Source organism: Oreochromis niloticus, linkage group LG15 (genome assembly GCF_001858045.2).
Source record: "Oreochromis niloticus isolate F11D_XX linkage group LG15, O_niloticus_UMD_NMBU, whole genome shotgun sequence".
Classification (NCBI taxonomy): Eukaryota; Metazoa; Chordata; class Actinopteri; order Cichliformes; family Cichlidae; genus Oreochromis; species Oreochromis niloticus.
Window position 1 is genome coordinate 4,021,902 of NC_031980.2, and position 16,596 is coordinate 4,038,497.

The 16,596-nt window shown below is 41.3% G+C and overlaps 2 long non-coding RNA genes across 3 annotated transcripts; both read left to right on the plus strand.

Annotated features, from left to right (window-relative positions):
• Positions 1 to 3,028: 3,028 nt before the first annotated feature.
• Positions 3,029 to 10,649, plus strand: LOC102082916 (uncharacterized). 2 transcript variants are annotated; one of them, XR_265901.4, is made up of 4 exons: positions 3,029 to 3,067; positions 6,127 to 6,289; positions 9,104 to 10,348; positions 10,536 to 10,649. It is a non-coding gene; the product is annotated as an uncharacterized LOC102082916 (long non-coding RNA). The 2 variants fall into 2 exon arrangements; XR_003214350.1 differs by lacking the exon at positions 3,029 to 3,067 and having other exon boundaries at positions 4,190 to 6,289.
• Positions 10,650 to 11,743: 1,094 nt separating this feature from the next.
• LOC112842538 (uncharacterized) lies at positions 11,744 to 16,223 on the plus strand. The gene is made up of 2 exons (XR_003214349.1): positions 11,744 to 14,103; positions 15,106 to 16,223. It is a non-coding gene; the product is annotated as an uncharacterized LOC112842538 (long non-coding RNA).
• The last annotated feature ends 373 nt before the right edge of the window (positions 16,224 to 16,596 follow it).

The window sequence follows — 16,596 nt, forward strand, 5'->3', positions numbered from 1 at the left end:
TTTGGAGGCCCAGAAAACAAAGGCACTGGAAAATATCAAATATTATAGGACAGCAGATTGCATACGTCGGTGAAATAAGTCTTTCTAAAAAGTCTTACCAAGATACCGAAACTGTATCCATTGCCATTTACTCGTGAATATTGGTCAAGGCTACTGTATTGTGAAAATCCGACTTGTTTTTGAGATAATGAATTATAATTAATAAAATGTAGGAGATGTGAATATGTGCACTTGACCTTAAATCAGAGGAATTCACTCCAGAATTGGCCGACCAGGCTATCATATGTCCGATTATCAGCTGGTCTGTTTTGTGCATGCACAAAATGCAGCACGTTGAACAGTCGAGCACACACTCACAGCCATATGCTAACATGCTCACGTGTTCTTAGCGTTGAGAGCTTCTCGCTGTGAGTAAAAATGCAAAATTTGCCAACGTTAACTGCTGAAAGACACTGTAACAAACATGTTTCCAACAACAAACCCAATCATATTATTATTCCCAGTGTGGGCATTTTAAAGAAACTAACAAAGTAAAAGTGGCTAAAGCTAGCCAGAGCACAGATAATAGAGGTCAGCAGCCTCGGTATGAGCAAAGGATCGATGCTACAATGAAAAATATGGAGACGACTGAAATCAAGAAAAGGTTCGATGGCCTGTCATTTGTTTTGTTATAAAAATTTGTTACACCTGCTTTTATTTATTTGTATCTCTTTCCAATACCAGAGCGCTTTACTTTATGATGTTTATGCGCGAGAAGATCCCGTAACTTAATGATTTCTTTTATCGTGAGAATAATATTTTGCATTGAAAAGCAGCTGAACAATTTGTTTATGCTGTCAAATATGGTTCTCAGGCGGAAAATCTGTATCAGTGAAAATTGGGATCGGCAGGTCACGCTTTGATAATCAGAATTGGCCAAGAAATTTTTGGCTCTTCACACATGGTTGAAAGCAGGGAGCAAATGTGGTGAGTTAATGTTTGACATGTAACAAGATCCCCAGCCAGATTTTAATCAGGAACAATGAAGTTTGCATGTGTCTTACGTCCTTAATTGCTGTAAAACTGTGCTTTTTCTTTCTCTATGTACAGCAAACAGTAGATGCATATACACATGTATTTGTGTCTCCCCTTTTATCTCTCCAAAATTTCAAAATCTTCTAAGTTTGTTCAAACAAAGTGAGTCATTATGGAAGTGTAAGCATTAAAATCAGTAGAAAAGGCAACAGACTTCACGGGACAAACCACCAGTTAATGTGTAATTTGTGCTGAGTTGCACTTTGACAGCAGTTTTTTCTCAAACTGTAATGAAACCTCTTTGCAGATGAAAAGTAATTCCGCTCCATTGTGGAAAATCTAACAGGCCCATTCTAAGTCGGCCCCCAGCCCTGTCTCAGTGTTACAATGAATCTGACTAAAGCTTCCAGAGGAATGAATGGTTGCTGCCTGCTCACAGCTCCACTCTTACATGGCCCACTGCCAGAGCTCTAATTTAAGCTCCAGGCCTTCTGTTGGGAGAGAGTGGGAGAGTAGAGGAAGCCCACCCCAGGCAGAAGTGCAGCGGGTGGGGGAGAGTGCTGGGCCCTGCTCCCTAGAGTGGAATTGATGGCTGTTAAGCTCATCAATGGGGATGAGTCATCCGAGGCAGCCAGCCGCTTCATTCCTCCTGGTCTGCCTTACTGAAGTGGAGGAAAGTTAAAATGTTCAGTTACTACCTGCTCTCTGTGGTGAATCATGTCTGTTAGAAAACACACGATAAGCTACATTTCCACCTCGCTGCTACACTGGAGACTTGGTGTTGCAATACACTCTACCATGTTGTTTTACCGATAATTTCTTGAGTGTTTGCCTAGTCACTGGAGTCAAGAACCTGTGTGTGTAGTCATCTGTTTGCTCGTGCAGGCAACAGTGTGTGTTTAGAACCTGTTAAGCAACAATTTCCATATCCTTCTAATTGTCAAAGGTCAGAAGCTTTTAGGCAGCCAGCAGTAGGCCGACGGCGGTTGGCTGAACATGCATCTGATTCCATTTGGGCTGGTTTCAGTTTCAAAGCCTCCCACCTTCCTGTCTCATAATCACTCCTACAGATTTTTCGAATCAATTCAGGCCCCGGCTTAGACTGACTTCTGATCAACAACTGGCAATTGTGGTGCCAAAAAAAAATTCCCAGTGGCCACAGACGGATGTTTGGTGTCCATATAATTCCTATGATTGCTGCAAATGACTGAGAATGGCCACAACGTGAACTCCAGGACACAGTTTGGTCCAGATTTTCCGTTCCTTCAGCAGAATCCGGCAGCTCTCTTCGCATCTCCATAAACTGCAATATTTCTGGGTGGTGACTCGTCTATAAATGCTATCTTTAAATTCTGTGGCAAGCATGTTACCATGACTGCTAGCTGGCTGCCAAGTGCTGGATGATAGCATCAGACAGAAGCAGATCACGACTTGCGCTCAGCACAATGTGCAGCGCATTCATATTCATACAAGCATTTTGCTTATCGAGCCACTGCAACCACACGCGCATCTCACTGTTCCTACAGGTCATACGCTTCCTGCATACTCCCTTAACTCATAATATGTGCACATATGTGCATCTGAGTGCTTGCATGCATTCGCACAATCTTGTTGGTGCAACAGGAATGTTAAAAGCTGTCATTATCTCAATGGAAAATGTGTGATTGACCAGAGCCGTGTTGACATGTCAACCCTATTATGTACTCTCACAACACATCGGAGCCCTGGGAATGAGTTGTGTTGCTAAGAAAATCTAAGAGTTAGTGTGGGATGCTGGCACGCATGGTTTTAGACGTGTAAGGCGAGAGCAAGAAGGATGTGTAAGACGGGTAATAAGAGAAAAATAAAAATCCCCCTCTATGTTGCTATTTGCAGCATCTTTGCCTGCCTACACCCTTGATCTGTAAGACAAGCTGCCCACCAGACACGTGTTTGGGCTGAAGTCTACACTTAAAGTACAGGTTCTCTTCTTTTCTCTTCTCTTCTCTTCTCTTCTCTTCTCTTCTCTTCTCTTCTCTTCTCTTCTCTTCTCTTCTCAGCAGCACAGGATACGGTAGGTTCACGTTCACTGCTCATGAAAGGGGTTTCCTTCTGAATGCATCATATTGTATGCCACATTTTATACAAAGCAAAAAAGAAAACAAAACTGTAGCTACAATGAGAGCGAACAGGTGTGGAAAACAAAAGCGAGCACGTCTTTTAGATGCACAGACCTCAACTAGAGGCTGAGCTCGTGCTTGTCCACGCTCAAACTTTCAGACATACAAATGAATACACAGGAAACCCTGCAATGACTCAATGCCACAATGATTTAAGTTCAGAATGGCAAAGGACGCTCATGACTCAGAGTTTCCATTGTGGCTCCCACTCTCCTGTTGCAGTTTTGCGTGTGTGTGCAGGTGTGTGTTTATATGTGTTTGCGGTGTGAATAGCATGACTGCTGCTGTTCATATAACCAGCGTGCATGCTCTAGTTCTTTACCAGCTAAAGTGTCAGTCTGCCTTTCTTCACTGTTAGATGCAAACTCTGTTTGGCCATCGGAACGTTTGGGAATTTGACTCATCGGTCGGCGGGAGAGTGCTTTTTATTGCTACTAACTCTGCGTTATGTAGCCTATACACTATATAGCTGCACTGACACATATGGTGCAACCGCTAAAAGCAGGTTTCAAATTGAAGTGAAAGCATCTATTGGTAATCTAGCAATGAAACTCCATCAGCTAACCTCTGGAGGCACTCTGCAGGTGATGAGGACACGAGATGATGAGGATAGCGGAAAAGAGGCAAGGACATCAAAGGAGGAGGTGTTGTGTCACACTTACACGATGCTAGGTGCTGTGAACTGTTTTAATTAACCGACTGACAAGAAAAATATGTTTTAGCCTTCTGGCCCAAATGATGAAGCCAGGCTGCAGAGTTTTTGCCGAGGGTTAAGCAGTCAGACTGAAACACATATTCATGCAAAAATATCTGTTCAAAATAAGGTCATCATTTTGAATGTAAATTTAGCGTAATGAGCCCTTTGTGTAAAAATATTTGCTTTTTCCTTCACTTCGTGCTTCTTGTTCTCCTGTTTTCAGAATTTTCTTTTTCACTTTTGTAGTTTGTGTTTCTTGTTTTCTATCGACGAGTAACAGCTGGTTCTCATTAATTCTGTCTGCCTCTTAGTCCTGCATTTGGCTCCTTTTGCCACTATTATGACATGTAAGTCTCATACTATGATTTACTGCCATTTTGTTTTTCATTCAAAATTATTAAGAGAGTGATGAATCAATAGTCATATTTATATAAAGAAGCTAGGCACATGATCAAGTTTTTTTATGAGTGACTCGCAACAAACAGAAAAAGCATGCTGCATTAAAACTCATGTATAATTGCCCGTGTCAGGCTTGCAGTCAAATTTGGTGTGAGATAGAGCAGTGTGTCATGATTTATGGGATGAATCATAATTAATTTAATTAATTCTGAACACTAAGTCGCTGGGATTTTTATTGTCCACAAAAATTAGCTAATAGAAAAACACACTTTTCAACTTTTGTATTTTTTAAATAAAATAGACGTGACAGTCAAGAGAAAAAGGTTCCAGACTTTTAAGCATCAATCCTTTCGGTATTGATACTACCGATATTTGAATCGACCTCTATTAGTTATCGTCTCAAAATAAGGTTGTTGGTGAAAACAGTAACGAAACTCGTGGGTCAACAAAGTGAACGCTGACACACAAACATGGGAGGGCAACCCAAACAAATGTGTTTCACTGATTTACAGTCCGACACAGTTAAGTATTAGTTTTTTAAATCAATGATTCATGATCCTTTTTTAAACATGTTGCACAATCAGGGCTGCTTGACAACAAATTTTCAGGCTGTTTTTTGTTGCAGGTTGCCCCCGTTGGGCCGAATGCATGCAAGAGACTGCAGCTGGCATGAGCACGGGGCAGCACAAAGCATCGAAACTATATACGGTTGATTCAAAGTGCAAACCCGGGGCTTTAAATCTTTATTCCCACCCTGACGGATCAGATTCAGCTTTCATGCTTACTCCCATCATGTGACACGCTGCAGCTATCAGAACATTAAATGAATTCTCAGCTGTGGCTGCACAACAAGCAACTTCAAAGCGCAGCAGTGCTTTAGTTGAGAGTTCTTGGATCAGACATCAAACGTGTTATCACTGTAACTTTGCAGCAGATGAAAAGGACAGGATTTTCCTTTCTGCTTGATACCTGGAGAAAGTATTCCCGAATCAAGGCTTTGATACGGTTCTAGGAGCCAAATAAGGCTAGCCACTGTGTGCGCAACTCAAAAACGCAGAAGAGATGCATGACACCCAAGCATGTGACATCTTTGCAAGTCAGAAACACAATGAAAATTTCATGCAGGCTGCTTCTTTTGTTTGCATACTGATGGATATTTTAAGCATGTAATAACATATAAGACTTCCGATGAGCGATTGCTTTTCATACCTCAGTCAAAACAAGAAAGATGGACCAATTTCAAAATACGTGTTTGAGGCTTTAACTGTAGAGTGGAGCTTCTCCTTTGATGTCTGCAGTAATTCTTTGGTCTGGTGGTCTGGACTGCTGCGTCACGTGGTTTCCTGCTGGCCAGCCCACGTGATATCGGCTGCTCCTTACTGGAAGACAGGAAACACCGTTCTGCGGTGTCTCACGTGCTTCACATGTCTCTCGGAAGATGCGAGTGGGCTCATTTATAATGCATTAATGGACAGGGCCACAGGAAAGCCTGTCTCCTGATGGAGGAGCACCAGAGCATTTCCATTCATCTTAGCTGGATACCAACTCACAGCAGACAGGGCCATGATACAGCTGTTTGACTCCTGCCAGCAAAACAGTGGCAATCAATCATTTTGTAGGCCACTGGGAAAGACGACATAATAGCTACAGTGGAAATCAAAACTTTGGCACATCACCCGCACCTACATCTTAATTTAAATTTTCTTTCTGGAACCGTTTGACAATTTTGGACACACCCCGTCTTGTGAAAAAGTCCTGATGCAAAGTTTTGCAGGTTTTGCCTCAGCCCCCGAGCCCTGCAGCCCCCGCTGTCTTTCCAATGTTACGTCTCTTGTCTCGTGTTGTGGCTATCTTCAGAACATGATGCAAGGCAAGGCGGTGAGCGAGAAACATGTGGCTGGTGGCTCAGCGTTGCCCGGGGAGAGGGACCTCACCTTGATTGTTGCTGATGAGGGCTGACTTCACTCCCGGCACTCAGACACCAGATTTCCTTCAACTGATAAGACAGCAACAATACTCGGTGATTGCAGAGAAAAACGCACAAGCGCGTGCTGCATGTGCAACCTTCAGCAACAAATTACTGCCACAGTGACACAAAGCGTGGACACGGATGTTTTGAAGATCAAAGCGAGGCCTCGCGCTCGTCTGCAGAGTGTGAGCGTTTTAGCCTGACAGCAGTGAGATGAAGTTAAACTCATGCTGAGTCTTTAAGTTAACAGCTACACTAACACACAATAGATAGACACGGTAATTATCGAATATTTCTTCCATCTGTCGCAGGATATCACGGGGGTTCAGCAGCTTTAAATTAAGGGTGGCTTTAAAGGCTGAATGGCAATTGATTATTTTCTTGGAAGCCATACCAGATTTATTCCTGTAACTCTAGACGGGCAGAGGCGGAAAATGAGGCGCTGCTACTTCAGAGGAGAGGTTCGACTGATTCTTCTTCGCTTATTCAGTCCCGTGAAGGCCGGGGCTGTATGCATGAGCTCAAGTGGGCGTGCATATCTATAAAAGATGTGGGCTCGCGAGTGGGTGTGGAGTGTGGTTACTGGGTGCAAAATTAACAAATCCGCCTCCTTTTTATTTCCGCCCCCAACTAAGCTTTTTCACAGTGGTAATTATCATCATAACCACAGCGTTTCCTGCCATCAGCCCATAATGCTATTTTGCAGGGGTCATCCTCCGGGGCGTGCTGAGATAAATATGGCAAAGAAACGCCCACGACAGTATTAATACTTCTCTTTCTCTCGGTGAAAGTGGCCTGCTCCTTTTTTTTTTTTCAAACGCTCATTCATGCCTGCTTACGAAAACCGGGCACTCTCAAGAGGAATTTTATCATCACCCCAGACTTGTTAGTAATGTAGTTCAGGAGTTAAAGTGAATGGATGAGCCCTAAGGGTCCACGCTCGACAACAGCAAATTATCCCAGGGGTCCATGATTTGTGCTTTCACGGTGACATATTGAGTGCTCACAAAGAGATTCAGCCATACATGAAGCACACGTGCATACAGCAAGCCCATAGACACCTACACATTTATGTTAACGTGTGTGTGTGTGTGGGTAGGTGTGACTAAGCTAGTTTAATAAACAGATGCGATCATCAGAAACTGACACCATGACAGAATAAATTCTGAGCTGCAGGTGTTACAGGTCACTTACACATCACCAGCAGCATGATCCAACCAGCCTGCCCTTCCCAGGTTTTGTATGTTTTTCGCAGGAATGATGCGACTTTAACGAGAATCCTGACTTATGCAGAAATTGTTGTAAAAACATTTTTTTCAAGGTCAGCTTTGATGATCAGTAATTAAATATGAGAAAACCCACAAATTGTTGCTCTGGGTGGAAGAGGCACCTCAATGAGAACCTAATTTGTTGTGAATATGAAGCTTAATAAATTCCAACTTTTGATCTACTTTGCATATTTTCTGCTAATTACAGCACGGGAGGAAATGCCGTCTTTGCATATTTGAAGGAGCAAAAATAAGAGAGCAAGAAAGTGAAACAGGGAGACAAAGAGGAGGGTGAAAATAAAAAAAGATTACATGCTGCTGGCCTCTATAATGAGATTGTCGTCATATATTCCAGCCAACCTTAATACCTCTGCAGTGTTTGAAGATTGTGTTTTTTTCCATTTGGGCCAGGCTGGATGGACTGATTAATCACTTTTTAATCAGGATGCCTCTGTGAATAATTCACCCTTTGAATGTCTTCTGAAGCATTGGAGTGACACAGTTTTAAATTTATTTAGTCTGATTACCTCTGCTTCCAATGTTTATCACACAGACAGACAACTAAATGTTTGATTCCCTTACACTGTTGCAGTGGTGATATACTGCATTGCAGTAAAAGATGGCCAATAGCCAACAAGTGACAGTAGTGTACAACCTGCTCATCCTTTCAAAGAAAATATAACCTCCCAGCTCATTGGGCCACTGCCTCTTTGCTTCTGTCTCACTGATTGCTTGCAAATGCAAACCAGAGAAAGCGAAAAGCTCAAAGTTTACACACGACTGACTACCTCTGATTTTAATCATTAGCTCACAAGATACATGGTGAGAAAAGACAGGTAGCTCATGTGCAACACTCCAGGGCGATTTGCGTACACTTTACATACTGTAGATTTACATAATTTGACAATGAGAAATTATCCACTGGTGCAGAAAGCGTGATTGCAAAATTTAAAAAAAGGAAAGAAACTAAAGTAGTTGCTGCAATCTGTGTATTCAGAAAGAGAAAAAAACTACAGTGAGCTACACCGACAGTTTTTACTGTCCTTTTGTTTAATGCAGTAGCCAATCTAGATAAGATCAGATGTTAGATGAGATAAGCACAAACAGGAAGTGTTTTATCAAGTCATACTGACTGACAATTTAGAAGATTTAAAACTGAAATGATTGTAAATAGCATTTGATTCAACACAAGTTAAAAATATTTACCTCCACTGACGTTAATGATGTCTTTTAGCTAAATGTGCTGGTTTAGCAGTAAAAGCTTTGTTTTGGTTGACTGCCTACTCAGTTTTCAGCCACAGATGCAAACTGCTTCACAAAAAAATGCCACTGTCCCAGAACCGAACAGATGATGGCCAACTTTAGCAGCTAGCTTATTAGCATTTAGCTAAAGGAGCGTGATATTTCCATGAGGAGAAACAGGTAAACAAAAGCAGAGGTAAAAGCTAAATGGATATTAAGTGGTAGCCAGATACACATTTGCACAAAAAAGGCAATAAAATTTCAACTGTGGGCTCAAAGTGCATTACAGTGCTCTAATAGTGCCTATATGTGATGATTTGAGATTGAGATTAATTTCAGTTTTTCTGTGCCAAAGGACACCTGGTGCTCATCTCTGAGACGGAAGCTTTGACAAAACATCAGTATTTGACTCCCTGGGAATGAGGACGGGCTTTCACTTGCTGCATCGCAGAACTCCGAAAGAGACGGGGCTTTTATCTCCTGCGTTCCCTCAGTCTGGCTGCCTTTCTCTTATTTCACATTATTCAGTGAAAAGCTAAAAGTCAAAGTTTATCTCACTGTGTCTCTATGGCTGTGTCAGCCCCACTCATTACTCTACTCTGTTATCATCTCCCTGCTTTCCCAACCTGATACTTTTTGATGTTTTATGTAAAATCAAAGGACAGAGTGGCACAGAAAAGGCGTGTGAGAGGGGCTCGCGCGGCTACCTCGCTTACACAATGAAACAAAGCCTAATTGAAGAGGGAGAAAAAAATGAAACAATGCCAAGATTCACATTTTTACAGCAGGTAGTTTAGAAGAACTGACAAAGGTCTGCAAAGGCAGGCTCACAAATAATTGTAGAATCTCTGTGCATTTATAAAAGAGCCACAAAATTGAAATTAGAAGCTTCAGTTTTAAACGCTACACATCAACCTGATCTCCTCAATCACCGCCATCTCATCAGTTTTGTGTCCCTCTAAGCTCAGTGAGTGTTTTGCATATGGTCTGCTGGTTTTACATGTGAGCCACATTATTGTCACCTTGCTGAATTGCAAAATAAAAAATGAATTAAGGAGACAAAAAAAGACTATCTTGCATTCTGTACCCACTAAGGGGGAGTAGCTCTGCCCTCCTGTGAATTAGCCTTCAGACTTCAGTAAGCTTGTTTCTTAAAGAACAAATTAGTGTCTGCAGTATGTTGTGCCCTTTTACTTCAGGTTTACCACGGCACAGATTAATCATCGCTCAATCGGATTCTCTGCTAATAAAGCCTTGGGGCAGAATTGCACTATTACTTGAATTAATTAACAGAACTTGCTGCTCTAGTCATATTTTAAAAGACTGTAGTGCACTTTGAATTTTTGCTATAACCCCCCCCAAACTACAGTGTGTGTCTTTTCTTTCTCCAGGCCTCTGAAGTCATGTGGGTTGCTGGCCTAGTTTAGGCAGAATCGAGTCAACATACAGTCAGGCCCATATGTTTTTGGACAATTACACTTTCAGAATTTTGTCTTTGCATGTTTTATACATAGAGCTCTTTTTCAGAAGCTCAAAAGTAATTGGATAATCAACAGACAAGCAACATCATGGCCAGAAGAGGTTCTCTTGTTATTTCATGGTAAGTTAAGCAGATAACTGGAGTTATTTGCTGTTCACTGGAACCTTTAATATGAAGTCCAAAGAGTTGGCAGGCATTATTAGGCTGAAAACTGAAATAATACTGTAAAATAAATTTATCTGAGAAGTATTACAAACTTTAGGAGCATTGACAATTAACAAGCTGAATGCACTTGTCATCCCCACAGAACCAAAAGCCCTGAAAGACCACAAAAGAACATTAAAGTGGAGAAACATTGAAATTCTTCCTTGGTTCAGAAAAACAATTACAAAGTCTAGACAAGTCAAGAACATGCTTAAGGAGGTAGGTGTATCATTGTAGAGTGTTTTACAACAAGGTGCAAACCACTGGTTACACTAAAGAACATGAAGGGCAGATTAGACTGTCAGAAAACATTTAAAAGAGCATGCACAGTCCTGGAAAAGAAAACTTTGGACAGATGAAAACCAGGTGAACTTGTACCAGAATGAGAAAATGAACAGCTTACCACATACCTAAAGCATACTGCATCATCTGTCAAACATGGTGGAGGCAATGTTATAGCACGAACCTGTATGACTGCCACTGGAACCAGGTCTCTAGAGTTTATTAATGACCAGGGTGGATTGTGAAGAGTGTAGAGGGCTATACTCTCTTCTCTCATCCAAATGCTGCACAACTGATCAGACAGTGCTTCACAGGGCAAATGGATAATGCCCAAAGCACCCTGCAAAAGCAACCCAAGAGTCTCTCAAGGCAAAGAAATGGGATATTCTTCAATGGCCAAATCAGTAAACCCAACAGAGCAGCTTTTCAATGACTAAAGACAAAACTGAAAACAGCAAGACCAACAAATAAGCAGCAACTGAAGGTGGCTTCAGTAAAGGCCTAACAGATCATCTCGAGGGAGGAAATGCAGCTTAAGCTTCTGAAAATTCTGGACTATTTATGAAAATGCCTGTAATTCCAAATTAAAGAAAAACTGCACTTCAGTAACATATTGACTGGTTTAAAAATCCACTGTGGTGGTGTAGCCATGCCTCCGCATTGGAAAAGTTAGCCAGAAGTATTAAAAACTTGTCTGTAAGATATCATTACGGTGGATAATGATGCAGGAAGCAAAAATGAGTCAAAAACACAGTTGCAGCAGTAATCAGGAGCCATAGAATGAGATAAAGTAGCAATCATCAGAGCCACAACATGGCATCCTCATAAAATGACACCACACACTGTGCAGCACTTGCACAATCTAGTTATGCAAAAACAGAATGGCAAGTGCTTCAAACTTGGCACAGGTGTTATCAAGGGAAATCAAAGTTTTTGTAACAGCTCGGACAGCGATAAGCACATTGCATAACAGCAACCTCTGTAGAAGGCATCTATGAAAAACATTTGTGTTGCATAAGTGCAAAACATGTTGGTTTTACAAGATTTATAGATGACACAATGAAATAAAATAGTGTCAGACAAGAGCTCCTGTTCTCCAGAAGCTTCGCAGGGCTATTCCAGCGTGACAATGATCCAAAGTGTGGTCTGCAGATAAAATCAGACGTTGGTTTCTAGAGAAGAAAAAGTGAAACTCTGACCTGGACTAGTGTGTCACCTGCCTCGACTGCAACAGAACACCTCTCCAAAGAAATTTATGCAACGCTGGTCTCTCGTGTCAAGTAGGATTGACTCTGTTGTGTAAAAGAAAGCTGGGCATCTGAAGTAAGCAAAAGTAATCAGAGTCTTTCAGCAATGAAAGATGAAATGGTTTCTACTGTGAGGCCTGCATTTTTAATATAACCTAGTAAATCTTAACTGCTTAGTTCTGGATATCATCAAATAACATATTGTTGATCTAAGCAGGTGTGCCGTTGCTACAAATATAAATAGGATCTTTTGCAATGTAAGTGATTTTTGCTAAGGGGTGGATTCACTTCTGAATACTGTATGGTGCTATCTAGCTAGCAAGTTAAAGACAATGTTCTTAATACAAGCACAGTTAACAGTGACTTAGGAATTGAGCACTGGGGCTAACGATCTTTGGCTTTTGAGTTTAGGCAGTGGTTGGTTTGCCGAACTTATGATTGTTGTTTTTTTTAACTGGTTTGATCAGGAGCAGACAGGGGAGGGGGGATTTTAAAGGATGACTGAGGGGGTGTTTATGCATAATCGTAGTGCATTCAATTTCTTGTCTTTAAAGAAAAAAAAAGTGTCCAACGTGTTATATGTCTACATAGATTAAGCCTCTGCTTGAAAGGTGTCTCCAATGGTCAATGGGCAGCTGGAGAAAAATTAAAAAGATGCCCATATCCAGGATCTTATTCCCAATAAGAGCCTCTAAAGTATGTAAAGAAGGGCAGGGAGGACATTGGTGGATCTGCAACATATTGGTCCTAAATAGAATGTTATATCTTTAAAGTGAAACTATTATGCTTTTCCATCCAGTTATCATTCTTTCTGTTAAAATTTGATATTTATGCTGTGAAGTTGGTGAATCCATTGCTTTTCAGACAGCTGAGTGGTCGCACTGAGGCCAGGTAGCTGGGGTGGCTAGAGCTCATTATCTACTAATTGGAAGGTTGATGGTTCGATCCCTGGCTCCTCCAGTCTGCATGCCAAATATCCTTGGGTAAGATACTAACCCCAAGTATCTGGATGCATCTATAGGAGTATAAATGGGTGTGAATGTTAAATGTAAGGAGCACTTATGTAGAAAAAGCACAGAAAAGAGCACTTGGGTTAATGATACAAGTTGTATAAAGTGCTTTGAGTGCTCAGATAGAGTAGAAAAGGCCTATATGAGAATCGGTCCATTTTTGCATAAATGATTATGTTGAAGAGTCTACAAATCAAAATATGAAGCTACCAATAATAATAAGCTCTCTTTAAAACCTTCATATGTATATCTATGTGGATCTATTTCTTCTGTTAAAAGTATTCTCAATAAAAGTGGTCTCTCAAACACAGGAAGATAGACGCTTTAAAACCTAGAGAAATGAAACCACCAAAAACAATAAGGTATAAATATAGTGCTGGGGTTAAGAAAAACATATTTTTGTAATGTCACGCACAACTGATTGCACTACATTTTCACTAGCAACATCCTGTTGTTATCAGGGGGCAAAACATTTACATTACTGAAAGTGAGAGAGCTTAGAAGCCCAGCAGTGCATGTCTCTTATGGTAGGTTATGTGAATGGTGCTGGGATGGCACTCCTCTTACATGCTTCAGCACTCTGGCGCACATAAACAATGGGGCCGGCTGAAATTGCTGCGATCAGAGCCTGAAAGCTGTGAGTGGCAGGAAGCAGCGAGCAGCAGCAGACGCCTCTGACAGCCCTCCAGCTCCAGAGATGCTGAGAGAGAAATGGCAGCATCAGCATCAGTAGCAGCAGCAGCAGCATACAGAAACACTGTATCCATTCATCCACAGAGCTGAAAAGCAGCTTCAAACAGACTGTGAAATTCATCTCAAGTCCACTGCCTGGAAAGAGAAAGAAAAGAAGGATGAGGGAGAGCAACTGGCCTCAGCTGGAGTTATTGATGTTCAATTGACTCTGGAACATCTGCAGGCCCATTTTGTCTTGTTAATTATACAGCACTAATTTAACTCACACGTTGTTGCTACAGATAAGAGAGGAGATGCTTGGTGAACCATGTGCAACACTGTGCCCTGACTTCTGCTTTACCACATGCTCAACCTGCCTGATGATGACGCTCCCAGCTTTAAACCCTCCATATTATCTACCTACTGAGGGAGAAACGCAGGATAAATATGCTGTCTGCAAGTAAGGCCTCTGTTTTTGCTGTTAAAGGCTTTACTTGTGAAATCCAGTTCAAGGACCTCGAATGACCTCTTCAGCTTTGATCATTTTTTCAGGCTCCAAAATGCAAAAACTCTGTGTTGCACTCTGTGAATTTATATTAAATATGGAGTTATTACAGAATAAATATCACCGAAATGTGTTTTGAAAGCGATATCATGTTTCAGTTAAATAACTAAGTGTATTCTACCTCAGTAAGAGGGAATATGTGAACAAGATGCATATGAAAGTGCTCGGAGACAAACACATCACCCAAATCTCAGCTATACAAACAACCCTGAAACTGTGTGTCGAATTAAATGATGAAATCTGAACCCAAACGTAATCGCATCCATCAAGAGAAACATGTCGGGCATTCTGATTGGTTATATAAGACGAGCATACAGGGATAGCGACTGCACACACACACACAGAGTGATACACACACTCACAGACCCCAGAGGCCTGTGTTTGCCTTTCCTGTAATCTGAGCTTCCGTTCTCTGAAGAATGATGTAACTGAATGCCAGTCCTGAACCACGTAGGAGAGCAAGCCCAGTCAGACATACTGAAATATATGTGTGTGTGTGTGTGTATGTATATATATATTTATATATATACATTCTTTGGACTGCATCTCTTTGCGTCACTATTTGCTACAAATTGCAAAAATAATGCCAGATATAGAAGTTATTTCTGTTGCAAACTTCTTTTTTTGGCCTCTGCAGATTTTGCTGCAGTAAACATGATCTTTTATTGCATCACGTTGCCCTGCAGATACTTTTACAAGGTCACCAAGTTGTGGCGGTGGACCAAGACACACATAAAGCCAGTAGCACTAAATCTCCGACTGGTTTGTGAGCCATAAACGAAGCCAAGTACACACTGTCGTGGGCTGTGAATCGGTCAGAAGGACATCTAGAAATATGAATGAATTTCAAATAATGATCCCCCTTCACCTCTACTCTTCTCTTTTTTTTCTCTGTAGTGAGTATCACCGTGAAGGGATCTCCTCACTCAGGACAAAGCTGCAGAAAGGCCACTGCAATCTAAAACCTCTTCCTGCTTCACCCGGCATCACCGGCAGGTAGTTGGTGCTGTCTCAGAGAGTCATTTTACAAGCGCTGCTCAATACACCTCTCTTTGCATTCGTCTTGAAGAGGCCTTTCCATTTTTCAAACTGGCATCCACATAAAGGCAACTTTCACCCAGCCCTCTGCAAAAGGCCAAAAACCATACGGGTCACGGTTTATACTTTAACTGTATTGCATGTTGCAACATAAGCATGTTGTGCAAAAGAAAGAGGAGCGTTGTGGCGAAATAGGTCAGGGGTTTCTTTACTTTGTAACACTACACTTGATGTAAAGGGGGTTGCCGCACATCTATGAGTCTCTGTGTGTACGTGTGTGGGGTTGTGCTTGTTTTCCTCTCCATGTGACCCATTTGCTGATCGACCACAGTGTTCCCCACTCTGGTGGTGTTTCCATGCCAACGCCGCCAGTGGCAAGACAAAAGATGAGGACTCACTTGGTCTTGATCAAAGGGAGCACTGTTTCAGTCTGTTGCTCGTGCTGTCTAGTATGTTCTGAAACTGACTGCATACCTAGAGATGTAAAAAAAGGATATATCACAGAACAGTGATTTCCATTCTTTTTCATCAGCTTCCCACCTAGAGCGCTGTCAGCTGATCTACAGCACCACTACTTCAGCACCTCCACTAATGCTCCACATTTATTATAATTGAATGTTATTTTTACCCCATTATTTTGAATTTTTTTCAATACTTTTTTTTTAAATGACATGCACCACTTGGCAATTCAGTTCAGCCACACATTAAATGCTAAAAGCTAGATGTTTCGGCTATCTACTGTGCAGTATTTTAGTGTTTGTCCATTGTGCAAACACTGAAAAGTTCAAAACATTCAACAAAACACATTCAGCTATTTATTCTTACTTTTAGCTTGCATAAAATGCTTGTATGTATCAGTGTAGTTCAACAATGTTTCGTGTTTTTCAACTATTTCTTAATTATCACTCTGTTTAGAAACCCATCACAGTTATGAGCTGTCAAGTTCACATTTATTCAAAATAAATGGAAAAAACACATTTCAAAGTCACTTATTTCTTTTCTGGGTTTTAAACACTAACATTTATAATGTATATTTTTAACAAATGCATGTGTATAGGTGTCTCACTAGCTATTCAGCTGATATGTGTGTATATATCTGTTACGTGCCACCTCAGGGTGTTGGTTCAGTCAGTTGTTGTGTTGTGTTTTTTTTATTGTCACCCTCATTAACCTGCTCTCTCCCTCTTCTGATTTATTCTTAGTGTCGATTGGTGTCTTAAGGCTTGGTGCACAGATATAAACCTGGAAAAGGCGGACCATGGTGGTTCTCTTGGTCCTTCACTCCTCCTACCTTGTTTCTATCAGCACCGCCTTAAACCCTCTGTTGCTTTCACCAGCACTACTGTTTAG